This window comes from Cryptotermes secundus, unplaced genomic scaffold (assembly GCF_002891405.2).
Source record: "Cryptotermes secundus unplaced genomic scaffold, Csec_1.0 scaffold62, whole genome shotgun sequence".
Lineage (NCBI taxonomy): Eukaryota > Metazoa > Arthropoda > Insecta > Blattodea > Kalotermitidae > Cryptotermes > Cryptotermes secundus.
In genome coordinates this window covers 1,729,327-1,742,504 of record NW_019727786.1, presented here as the reverse complement: position 1 = coordinate 1,742,504, position 13,178 = coordinate 1,729,327, and the positions used below count along the sequence as shown (strand labels likewise).

Here is a 13,178-nt window from a genome sequence, read left to right as displayed (position 1 = left end):
GAGTAGGGTACGATTTATTACTTGCACCCCTCTCTAAACGCACCATCATCCTGCCATTCGGCTCCGTGTAACCCGTGCTGTTGAACTCTCACTCACCAAATGCACTGTTCGGGGTCTTGAAACGTTAATAGCTGCTCAGCTGATGAAGAAGTATGCTGATCATGGTGTCTTCGCCGGCTCGAACACTGGGGTCATGGGTTCGAATCCCTCTTGAGGCATGGGTGTCTGTGTGTACGTTTATTCTGTGTTTGTACTGTCCTGTGTGTAGGTGGTGGCCTTGAGACGGGATATTCCCCAGTCAAAGGAGTCCTACCGAATGTATATAGTATTACGAAACTAAAAAAAAAAAAAGCTGCCGGGGCCCAACAAAGGGCTGTAGAGCCATTGAGAATGAATGATCAACAAGTGTACAGTTTTTGGAACTTCAAGGTTCATATGCTTTGTTCGAGAAGAATGTCATCTTCACACCCTCAGCCAGTTAATTCCAGTTCACGACTTGAAACGATATTTCTCTAGTATCTCGAACTATAGTTTTCCATATGAGCCTACGTGTCTGTAGCGGTCTTGCCTGCAGGTGATCCAAATGTGTTCAGAAGCCTCGCTAAATAAAGCAATACAGTATGAACACTAAACATAAGAATAACCGGCTTCCGGGCCAGATTAGAACACGGGACCTCATGAATGGAACGTGATGATGCTAACCATTACACTCAGAGGATCTGTTCAGCACATGGTTCTTCAAACCAGATACTTTAACACTCATGAAGTTGCATGCACTATTTTAGCTTTGCGGCCCTGCATCTTTTATCTCGGGTTCCAAAAATAGTAGGCTGAAGGAGGCGAGCGTACCAGGATCGACCGAGGCCTGTCGCCATGAGCGTGATAGAAGTGGCTCCCGGGAGCTGCACTGAGCAGGCTTTCTCTCTCCCCCACCCATGCTGAAGTGACGAAACGGCTTGACGTGCGTGTTGCCTACTGAGCCCGGGACATGCCGGAGTTCCCGTAATTGCTTCAATCAGCGGAGAGGCGAGGCGAGGCGCACTGTAGTATTTTCCAGATGTGTTCTTTGCTATTTTACATACCTAATTTGCCGCGATGTTCATTTACTATAGATACAACGCCATTGTTCCAAACTAATCACACTAATCACGAATCGTGTTCAGATGCATTCCATTAAATCGTCTTCTTCTTCTTCTTCTTCTTGTGTGGCACTAGGGACCAGTGGAGTTCAAGGCCTCACGTTTCTTCGAGTTTTTTAGTCTTTCTTACAGACATTTGTAAGCACCCCATGGGCGGGGATCGGCCCATCTTAATGCATTTGCCTAGCCAGGATGACACAAACACAGACAAATCTAAGATATACACGTACATTCTTCTTATTCAAGTACGCCGTAAATGATGCAACAGTGATATAAAAGACACCTAAAATATATATTTGTTCACTAAAAGCGTTACTTTAATACTTTAAAATGTTATTAAATATCATAAAATTTCATTAAAACACTCTAAGCATATCCCATACACTAAAAGTGACTAAAAAAAGAGACATTCTGAAGTATTTTTATAGTCATATTTAATGTATAAGATATACTTGAAGTGTCTTAATGACATTTTATGATATTTAATAACATTTTAAAGTATTAAAGTTACACTTCTAGTGAAAAAATATATTTTTAGGTAGACAGAACGTAGCTAAAAGTAACTATAGCTCTATGGCTAATTCACTCACACTGCAGTTCACTGCAGCACATATGAAGTGTTCTCAATCTCCTGTGTCTTCACCAGTCGTTGTCTGGTAACGGCTTTCAATGCCGTAGCTTCCTCAACTTCCGTGTTCACGTCGTTACTGGCTGACGTCTGTCTCACAGCTAACTAAACTCTAGATTTCGTCTGCTTATAACATCTCGGCGCGGACCGCACAGAAAATACATCCAACAGTTATATTGCTACTTCACATAGCTTTCGCATGGACCGAATACAGAAAACCTATTCTCAGTTACTCCATTGGTGCCTGTTGCAAATCTGTTGTTGTCATTACCTAGCAACGGCCGTTGGTTACATAGCCGTTACCTAGTAACGGCTGTTATATAGATCCTTATTTCGCTGTCGTTGCCTAGCAACGGGACTACATGCCACAATATTGTCATTTAAACATATAGTAAATAATATAATCTTGGTGCGAAGGGTTATGGTATCATGAATTTCACTTCTCTGAGGTGTGTATGTGGAATAAAATCGTCAGCCAGCGCCATTGTAGCGACTGTTCTGAGGAAGTCCGTGAAAGCTTGGTTGACCCGCCTTTTCGCAATTGTTTTTTACTCAGGCCCATAGTTGATCCTTATCCTGAGCTGTTCTTTCCATTTCACATTTTCTGCGATCCGTTGCCAAGAAGGAACCATATACGATCAAAACCCCTCGTCCGGTGGCGGTTATTAAAAGTAGAAGGCTGGAGTGGTTGGGGCGTGTGATTAAATGGGATCAAATAAGGGCGGCTAAGAAAGTTTTGAAAGTAATAACCCATAAGGGAGCAGACAAATGGGAAGACCTAGATAGCTGGAAGATGTACAGAATGATTTACGAGAGTTGAAAACGAAGATGGGTAGGCTGAATTCATATAACAGCGAACAACGGGCGTCTGTCAGAAAGGAGACCAGGGTTTTTATAGATCGGTAGAGCCACAGATTTTTTAAATACTGTAATGTTATTGTACCACCTGCCGGTCACGGTAGCCGAGCGGTCTAAATCATTCGCTGTCTTCTTTCGCTCGGAAGCCGGAATCGTGGGTTCGAATCCCACATAAGGCATGGATGTTTGGTGCGTGTATGCGTTTATTCTGTGTTTGTGTTGTCCTGCGTTTAGGTAGAGACATTGCGAGTAGCTGATCACCCGTCCAAGGAGTCCTACCGTGTATAAATATGATCAATGCAACTGAGAAATCAGCCCTATGATCCAAAGTTGGAGCAAAGAGAAAAAAAATCGTACCACCTGTTTCTATATCTCTGGAAGACTGGCAAGCCCGAGTCTGATGTTAACGTACTCTGACAGTAGCTACTTTTCCTAATCAGACTAGAGAACTTGACGGGTGACGCCAGGAAGGTCTAACGAAATGCGCTGTTCTCAAAAGATAGACATGCTGTTAGAATCTTTATCTCGACCTCGGCCTGTGCACTTAGCAGACGATAGGTTCTGCTGTTCATATATACCTCAAAGTGGATTATATACAGCTTCACCCACTGAAGCCCTGCAGAAGCAAGCAGACTTCTGAGGAAATGTAAGACAAGGGCACCAATCGGCTTACTTAGGCCTGTAACCTACACGCTAGGGATCGCCAGCCTTTCTTGTATGACGCGTGACAGGGAAAATCTCATAACTTGTAGCGGACACCGTACCGAGAGAAAGCTACTTACTGTGGAAATTAGATTACGAATGGCTTTGCACGTTGTAGTCTCACATAAGATATTTTCCGAGACAATGTTTTGGCGCATCTTTTCTCACATAAATCCAGAACGAATGAAAAGTAATTTTCTTAGAAAATGTCAGCATATGTTATTTATGCCCTGCATTTGAACACGATCCAAATATTTGGGACTCATCAACACTGAACAGAGGTTAGATTAATAGAGCGGTCGTGATTTCCGATCGCCACAGAACAATTTATAAACTACTTTGAGCATTTCAGAACCTTCGTGGCCTTCCGAGGACACCAGAGTGCTCACGAGTGCACGTAACTTGTATCGAGGGTCTTCAGAAACCCTCAGGACAGCCCGTGGCCGACCAAGAACCAAATGAGGGCTAAGCCCAACTTATGTCGGAGATGGAAATATTCAAAGAAGCTGACGTATATCTGGAAGAAAGAAGGTAAGAAGTAAAGTTGTCTCTGTGCTTAGCTAAGCACCGCGCAATGAAGATGTAAGGGGGAAGGTAGTCATAGCTCCATGCATCCACAAATTCGGCAGTTGATGTGAGTAAGATGTCACGTCGACACCCCAGCCGCTCTATCGTTCGGGAAAGATCTGCTGGTGGTACCCACTGGGTAGGAGGCTGGTCGCTGAGAAGAGGAGGAAAAGTCTCGCCCCTGCTGGAAGTCGTCAGGACCCTAGCCTATTCACTATGCCGACTGAGCTGTTACTGCTTCCACTTGTAATGTTCATATAATAACACAACTACGAGTAGCGCTCGACATTATACAGTGACATGACGCCTGGAGGCCGGAATAGTGTAGCCGGAGGAGACTTACATTGCTAGGCAACGGCTCGGAAAGCAAATTTCTTCGGTAACGGATATGCAAATAACAATAGGGGAATGGTTGGGAGCGATGTTTTCTGTTCGATCCGTGCAAAATGCTTATAAAGAACATTTGAGTTGAGAATCGACAGTCGAGTTCCTGAGTTCCAAGTGAGCAATTAGTCCAGAGTTGAGCTTTGCTAGCAAGGCAGAGAAGGTGGCGCTATGAGTTCACCTGGCAGTCGGGCTGTGAAGAGAAGGCTTTACGTGTGATTCAGTGAGACTGCTATAGTTCCTGTGTTAAAATCCGTTGACAGAAACCGGATAATGGAGTCTAATAGACTGAGGACACCAGTGTAACAGTGAACTCTAGTTGTGGAGAAAGCAGTCTTCTGGGATTTGGCACCGTGTATATGTGGTGTTAACCGACGTTNTCTGCTTGACCGTGTCTCACGGTGTTGTCGCTTGCAGATTTACCTATACTTCTTCAACCCTGAAGATGGGGGCGATACGTTCCTCCGAAACGTCGGTTAACACCACATATACACGGTGCCAAATCCCAGAAGACTGCTTTCTTCATAGTCACCGCCGTGAAAGCCTCAAATCTTATCTAGTTGTGGAATTGACGATAGTGTTATATACGTAGTTGTTTGTAGTAACAGCCGTAAGTGTTCAATAAATCCAGTAATCCAATACCTCTTCTAAAGTCACGCACCCCTAATACATGACAGTACTGTTATAAGATGGAGTCTAGTAACCGTGTGCTTGCTTATCAAAACTCAATGTGGACGTTCCTTGCTGTTCTTCCTGATTTTGTTTGCGTGTAAAGCTTCATCTGTTACTCAAAGGAAATAACATGAATGCCGAGTAGAATGTACGGGTCCAAGAGAAATGAATTACATAATTAAGAGCTTCATGCACAGACGGAACTTGCCATTATGCGTTCTAGAAACTGCAGAGACCTGCACCCTTCTCTTTTTACCGTTTGTAAAATAAGAAATAAAAAGATTTTGACAGCGACTTATATAAGCTTAATTTATATTTCCAGTCAAGTAGCTGCCATAAAGCATGTCCCCTCTCGTAGTCCGCTCCCAACCGACAACATGCACCAATACATCCTGAATGCTCCCGGGCAGCTGCAACACTCATGTTACTCGCGTCCTCATTCGCACTCATCGCTTAGCGATATTGAAACTGAGGAAGTGACGTGTACAACGCCCAGGGAAACAAGAAAGCCACAGAAACCATTTACTAGGGAGACTCCGAGGTAACGTGGGGGATGTAGGAAAACATGGCGCTACTATTGGTTGATTCATAGCTTATGTAACGATTTACCTTGTGGTGGCGGGGTGGAATACCTCCACCGTAAACCTGCGAGTCTAAGAGGCGATGCAAAGGGAACCCAGTGCCTGGTGGTGTAACTTGGCCACCCTGTTCCTGGGGGATATAAGACCTTCCAGGTTGTGGGAATGTCGAACCTGAAGCAGTAAAAGGTGGTCGTGAGTCCCGCGGGACTCAGACCTGAGAATGACTGCGCTGGCGAGGACCAACAGTAATTGTAAACGACAGACCCATCCTCTCGTTATAGAGGATGTTACATAAGGTCTACGAACGTAAGTGTTAAGTTGGAAAATATAATTTCTGGTTGTGAGTCTTAAGGGGCTTGTCGCCAAGACGAACCGCCAATCGTAAAGTAATTCTGACTCTGACTCTGAAAACAGGGGATTAGTTCTTCCCAGAATTTCTTGTTATGTGGTATATGATAAATATCTCAACGGTACGAACTTTAGAGATTCAGTTTGCGTAAGTAAATAATACTGATGTGTACAGTGTCCAGTCAGACTTTGTTGTCTGCCACGAAGAATAAGATCAAGTTGACAACAGTGACATGAAGGGAGATGGGAAGTCGCTTTGTTGCGGGGGAACACCGAAAATGTTCTTACTTTGTTAGTCAAATGTTAGCGTTTAATAACTTAGCTGAGAGAGTGTTTCCTGAAATGAGTTTGACTCGGTTGCAGCAGCCCCTGGTGCTAATGGAAGGCGCTGGGAACAGCAGAATGTTGTAATGCGGATTGTCTTGCACTAACGAGGTGGCAGCTTATTAGGCATATACTGAAGTATATCTAGAGTACAGTAACTTGTTCCTGCGTAACCCTAGGGTAAATCAGGGTAGAAGCGCACAGTTACAGTTCAACGCGACTGAAAGCGAAAATGTGGGATCGGTGATAATTATATGCGATCTGAGATTACTTTTACAAAGGATACAAGTAATGGACTTTCACGTTCCAAGCAGTTTCTTGAGTAGCTGAGCCACAGTCAGGTTTTCAAGGAGGACTCAGCTTCATGTTGTTACTTATTTAGTTAATGAGTGCGGTCACATACTCCGGCTGATTTGGATATTGAGTGTGACGTTACGAACAGACTGAATGCGAGTGCACTATGGAGCGGACTCTGGCATTTACACCTTTGTATCATGATGCGAACATTTATACCCAACGTGATGTTCATACAGTTAATCAGTCACTACCACATGCATTTGTGGAGTGAGTCTCTTTGCATCGTATTGGTATGCGAAATATTAGCCACTGAATATGAGAATGTACGTGCATTCAACAGTTTGGTAGTTTTATTACAGTGTTTTGTTTCGAACTTTTAATGGTATTGCAATATTCATAAAGTGACTTGCAATTTATTTCCCGTGTTTATCTTGCTGTCTATAATTTATTTATGGTTTCTCTTGCTGTTACGTATTTCCTGTTTCTTCTCTCGATTTTGTTTCCTGTTTCTTCGTTTTCCTTCCTTTCTCCCAGCTTTCATTCCATTCTTCCGTCTTTCCTCCCCTTCGTGTTTTGTTTCCTTTTTTCCTTTATATATTTCTTTGCATCATTCACCAATATTGGCACAGGCTCGATCGAATTGTAATTTTCATCATGTTGGTGCCCGGTTCCATTGTCGGTCGAGATATGACTGTCCCAGGTGTGGTTTCTGGTGCTTTCCCTAGTCATTGCACGCAGATGCTAGTATAGGACATTAAATTAAGATATTTTCCTCTCAGATCCCTTCGAATTCATTATTTTTCATCTAATCATTCTATAGACCTGTACTCTGACTTGCTAACAACGTCATTAAATAAATTACAGCCCTGTCAAGCAGGTTCTCCTTTGATACGACGTCATTTTAATTAAAGAGCGCTGTTGATCGTCTAGTTCAGATTACCGAGCTACGGTGTCATACCCTACCCAAGAAACCGATTTATTCTTGTTGTGTTTGAGTTAGGTCGCCTTCTGGCAGCGCGATGTGCAGACGAAATAGCGCTTGCTGTTTGCATGAAATCGATTTATATATGTGAGTCCATCCTCGTAGAATGTGACGCCACGTATGAATCGTTGTTTCGGAGAAATCTTTCTTCAAGGTAGGAGATTGAGGCAGCAAATTCCTTGGAAACGTTGTCATCTGCTGCCAACTACACACGGTCACATTTAAGGTTGTCGGAACCTTAATGTTAGTTTCCTTGGTGACTTCTGATTTCATGTATATTTCTCATTTTTTACAGGTAAGCTGAGGTGGTTGGTGATTACTTCGTCATGCAGAGAGCGCGCACGTCACACGATAATTTCGAAAGACGTAAGTTATGTGCAGTGAATGAAATCTTTAGTATATAATTTGGTTAACGTTTAATGCAGTGATAATGAGAAAAGTAGTAATGGCATGGTCTCCTGTTTCTGCTCATTTGTAATGTACGGGCCGTTCTGACCCGTTTCGAAACGACACAAGCCACTGCATATCGTACAGTCTTCTTGATATAATATAGTAGATCTAGGAACCCGCAGGTCTACTTGTCTTTCCACCTGTACCCAGACCCCTACAACGTATTCACTGGCAGCTTGGCGTTTCCACATTACAGAGCTGTTGTGTCTGCACCCCACCCCCCTCATATACACGTATTACATACCACTTCAAGCTTTCTTAGCTACTGTGGATAACGAACTCTTCGGTGTGGGTGTCATGTTAACATCCGCTGCTTCGGGGACCGTCACCATCACCGTCCCCGTCCCCCGGTCGTCTTGCTTCGCCTACTGTTCCCTTAGCGGTGCGCAGCGGGAAGACCGACTTGGTGGTATAAATGAAACGCGTGGCTTATATTCATCTGTTTGTCATACTTGGAACGAACATAAATATGGGACCCGAAACCAAGAGCGACTGTGCTGGCGAGGCCCAGCGGTAATTTGCTGCTATATTATGCTGTGCTATTCTTTGTTTTCTGCCGGTCTGCGGGCTAGAAGCAGTACGCACGCGGAAGATCATTCGAGCGACAACCTCGACCCTGGTATTCTTGCTTTTTTGGGATGGTTCCCAAGTTCCTTGTTGCTAGTACGTGCTTCTCATGCAGTCGTCCCGATTTCAACTCATCGAAATTAGGCCCATTTGCTGTCAGATCTGGCGAATCATTTTTATACATCATGTAATCAGACATTCATTTCATAAAATAAAAATTCCGCGGTCCTTCACTCAAGCCAGTTCTTCTAACCATCCTAACTTGTCTTCATTTCGTACTTCTCGGGGCGAAATCCAGCAGGTTTCTCCTTTCCATACATTAAACTGTTTTCACTTCCCTTGCGAGTTTTCCTCTCACCTATTCGCTTACCGTTCTTTTCTACTGTGCTATACTGAACTCTTCCTCTCTTCAGACACATAACATCAATCTGTGATGATGCAGATGGAGACAGTCTCCGAAACGTCTGATATTCCATATTTGTATGATATATCGCCCGAGAAGACTTAATTTCCCCATAATGTGTTCTGTTTTAAGTTCTGCCACACAGCCCTCTTATCAGCTGGTGATTCGTACTTGTGAAGATTTTATTTACGTACAATGCTAGATTCAGAAGGTATATCTTAATGTAATGGTAAACTTCACCTGTCAAATGGGACATTGTCGCCAAAGTCAGGTACCTCATTTGATGATACAAGTGTGTATTTTTTTTATTGCTAGTGGGGTGGGACTAAGTCCCTTGTACTGCGGCCACTTCTGGCCTATTGTACCAGCCCCAGATGATAGGTGAGGGTGACTGTGGAGCAATTGGTTGAATGAAGATTGGCAGGGGAAACCGAAGTACTCGGAGAAAACCTGTTCCATCGCCACTTTGTCCACCACAAATCCCACTTGACCAGACCCAAGATCGAACCCGGGCCGCCGTGGTGGGAAGCCAGCGACTAACCGCTTGAGCTATGGCGCGGCCTAAGTGCCCTTAAGGACATTTTAGATACAGAATGTTAGGGAACGAAGCAGTGAAAGGTGAAGGCGAGTTGTTTCCGAAATTGTCCAATAAAAAGGTAAGGTTACTTCTATACTTACTTAAGCGCCACGCCATGAAGAAGGGGGAAGTGGATACATAGCTCCGCCATTCCTGACCTGGGCCCAGGATGGAGGCGAGTTGCCTGATTCACGCTTCTTCCACTTTACCTGCTGGAAAGTTGCCGTCGGCACCAGCTGTTTGTCCATGTCCGCCTTGGACGCTGTGGAGAAGAGAACAAACTCTTGCCTGTGCCGGGAATTCAACCGCAATTCCTCAATCATCCAGCCCGTAGCTTGTTGAGTTATACCGCCTCTGATATCATTTAATAATATACACCAAGACTGACAGAACTTTTTTATGGCCACAAACATTGCTTCTTTTGTGATATTTAAGGATCACGGAGCGACAGATATGAAGATGATCTTCTGGGATGTAGCCCCGTAAGGTTTGATAGGTATTTTCGCAGTGTTTGGGAGGCATCTGCTGCCTCCGTCTTCACTGTGAATATGGAAGCAGCTGATTTCTTCGAAATGTCGGTGCCTATCTACCAAATTAACTGATTATAAAGATCATAGTCGTGATTCGTTGTTTCCGTTAGGTCGGTTTGCAAGTGCAGTCACTCTCAAAGCTGGAAACTTCACGTGCGCATCTAGGAAGGCTCTGTGTGTCCCATATCAACGCATGCAATCAAGTTATGCGTATTATGGATTGCTTTCAGAGGCCTCTACGTCATGGCAGATATATCGCTTGTCATAATTGATGATGCTGAACGATTTGTTTTCAGATACTGCCCAGTTAATTGAGAAATGCGTGTCTGTTCACCCTCGAACCCTTGTCAACACTTGAAGCTCACCTCTGGGGGGGGGGTGATCGAGTGCAGTGCGATGGGCACTTCATTCTAAGGGTGTCCACCTGCTAACACCAACAAGAGAAGCAGGCGTCCTGAAGTAAATGTTCTGCCCAACCAGGGGTATACAGTCTCCACAAATTTGAGCCATTCTGCTCTTAGGATGTGGCTAGATTGAAATGTAAAAGTGATTGGAAAAGTGAAGAGCTATAATGTAAATAAAGTCAAGCTATCCCCGTAAGAGGCCGTGAAGTCCCACAGGATTTTGAGGCGTCAAAGTTCTTATATTTTATCTAGATAGTCGGTCCTTTACCCTTAGAAAGATTCCTGGTACTCATTTCTGTTAGAGGCTGAGGTGACCCCAGGGATATAGTGCTGCTGGAAGGATTAGGTAAATTGAAAATAAAATCTCATCGGGACTCGAACCCGCGACCTTCCGGCTTGTAGCGTAGTGCCTCAACCTGTTACCAACTGAATGCAAAGAAAGGGATGAATGAACAGTAAGTAGAGTAGTTATCTGTGAAGAATTGAAGGCAAAATTTGCGGCAAGAATCCCTGAAATATGGACAAGGGTCTCGGGAAGGTGCGAGAGATCCAGCAAAGAACGGAGAAGCTGGAATAGACGGGAGCTTACTCATTGACAGAAGATATTGGTGACGAGCTGTAGGCCCCTCCAGTTTGAACAGACCTGCACAAGTTTTCCAAATGCGATTTTACTCACTTTATTGTCGCTGAAGTTTATTTATTGCTTCTTCAGGTTATTTCTGTCGTAAATCTAGTTCAGTCGCCTAGATGGCAGATGTACTGCAGACCAAGTTGGCTCGAGCCATAACTTCCGACATGTAGTGTGGAGATGTCCGGCTGGAAATCTCGGCCAGCCTGTTTCGTGCTTCCTCTGGAATATTGTGTTACACCTCTAAAACGAAACGGTTTCTGCGTATGTCATCGACTTTCAGAACCAGTGTGGTTATGGATTTTGTATAATTGTCTGAACGACCGTCTCTTTGGTCTAGTGGTCAGAGTTACTGGCTACAGATCTAGAGGTCCCGGGTTAGATTCCCGGCGATACCACTTTTCTGAGAAGTGGTGGGTCTGGAACAGGGTCCTCTCAGCCTCGTGAGGATAATTGAGCAGCTCTTTCAAGGCAATAGCGGCTCTGGTCTAGAAAACCGAAATAACGGCTGTGGGAATCTGTTGCGCTGACCACGTGAAATCCTCTATCCTCTAAAGTTGTAACTAACTTCTCCAACAAGCGGCGGTCGCTCGGTCGGTATAGTTCGCTTACGGACTAAAACCACGTAGTTTTTTTTTTTTTGTCAGAATGAACAAAGAATATTTCCCTGAAAATCATTAACCAGTTGATCTTCACGTTGGAGACGCAGTATGCTCTCTGAGAGGTAGGAACCGATATTTTATATGCAGATTTAAAATCGATTTCCAGTCTGGGTATAACAGTTGAACAGTTTTTTTCGGTGTCAGTACGTCGCCTTATGATCCCAGGACATGCATGCAGAACCACGTGTCTGCAAGCGAGTTGCAGTAAAACTGCCTGTGTGTGTGGTTCTGGGAATGGCCTGCAGATGGTGCCATTATCTAGTTAACTCATATCCATACTCATCTCTTACATGCAAACTCTGAAAGTACTGAGTCTTAATTTAATCCGTGAGAAAAACCCGTTCTTGTCCATTTCCACGTCGCGCATATGCATTCCCGTCGTCTGCTCGGAGAAGGAAAAACATTAAACTATAATGATTTTATGGAAATTAATGCATGTACTCCTGTGCTATATATTTCAGTCGTTTTAGCATTGAAGTTTTTGTTGAAGTTCAATTGATACGCTCAGAGGAAAATAGTGCTTTTATTTTAAACACGATTCATCAAGGAAAGGATTAAAATAAATGGTGGATCTGTTCTTTCTCCACAAGTACTGGGTTCTTTGAAATTCTCCTCAAGGTTAAGTAGTGGCCTTTGCATCCTTGAAGCACATGTGTATGTTATTTTGGGCATTCAGCTTTGTTGTAGTCTGTGTATATGTTGCCTCCGATATAACGGATAACTTTGGATGCAGTCTGTGGTGTCTGTAAAATAAACAGGCTTCGAAATGTCTGTTTTAGAAATAAGATATTGGCCCTCTGCGTTGCGACTATCACGGAAACAGATGAACGCAAGATTGTCGGAGTTACGACTGAATTATAAACCCACTGGAAAAAGAAAGGAGAAAGAACGATCAGTTGATGGGGCGGGATCTTTAAGAGCAAGTGCGTAACCAGTAGAACAAGAAGACGATCTGCATGGGACATATTGCGTGCAGCGAAGGGTGAGAAATGACTATAGAACTTTAGTTGATAAGCCTGGAGGGATGTGAACACTTCAGAGACCAAAGCATAAATGGGAGGATAATATTAAATTGGGTTTTAAAGAACTACAATTCTAATGCCCTAGCGGCGCAAGGGGGGCATGGAGGTATCCCTCCCGCTGCTGCCGCCGCTGTAATGCCGTGGTACAGGGGGGCGTGGAGTCAGCCCGCCTCTGTCACCACTGTAACTCCGCATGTAGGGGCCGTGGAGGTATCCTTCCTCGCCTCCACTAGTTATGTCGTAAACTGGTACTCCTGGTAACGTCGCGCCGTCGGGGGTGTGCAGGTACCCCTCCTTGCCTCCACTGGTTATGCTGTAAGGCGTTAACGCAACCATCCTAGCTTACCCTTAGCTAGGATTCTCCTATATCGGAGTTTCCTTCTGTCATACAAGCTGCCACCATCTATTCTCTGTTCTTTCAATTGTTGGTACTACTCCCTGACATGTAGTCAT

At 44.1% G+C, this 13,178-nt stretch overlaps 1 protein-coding gene across 3 annotated transcripts in view; it reads left to right on the top strand.

Annotated features, from left to right (window-relative positions):
- The window catches only part of LOC111864921 (uncharacterized protein C18B11.02c), a 702,662-nt gene that overhangs the window by 231,589 nt on the left and 457,895 nt on the right, over nt 1–13,178 (top strand). The gene's annotated exons all lie outside the window — the stretch shown is intronic.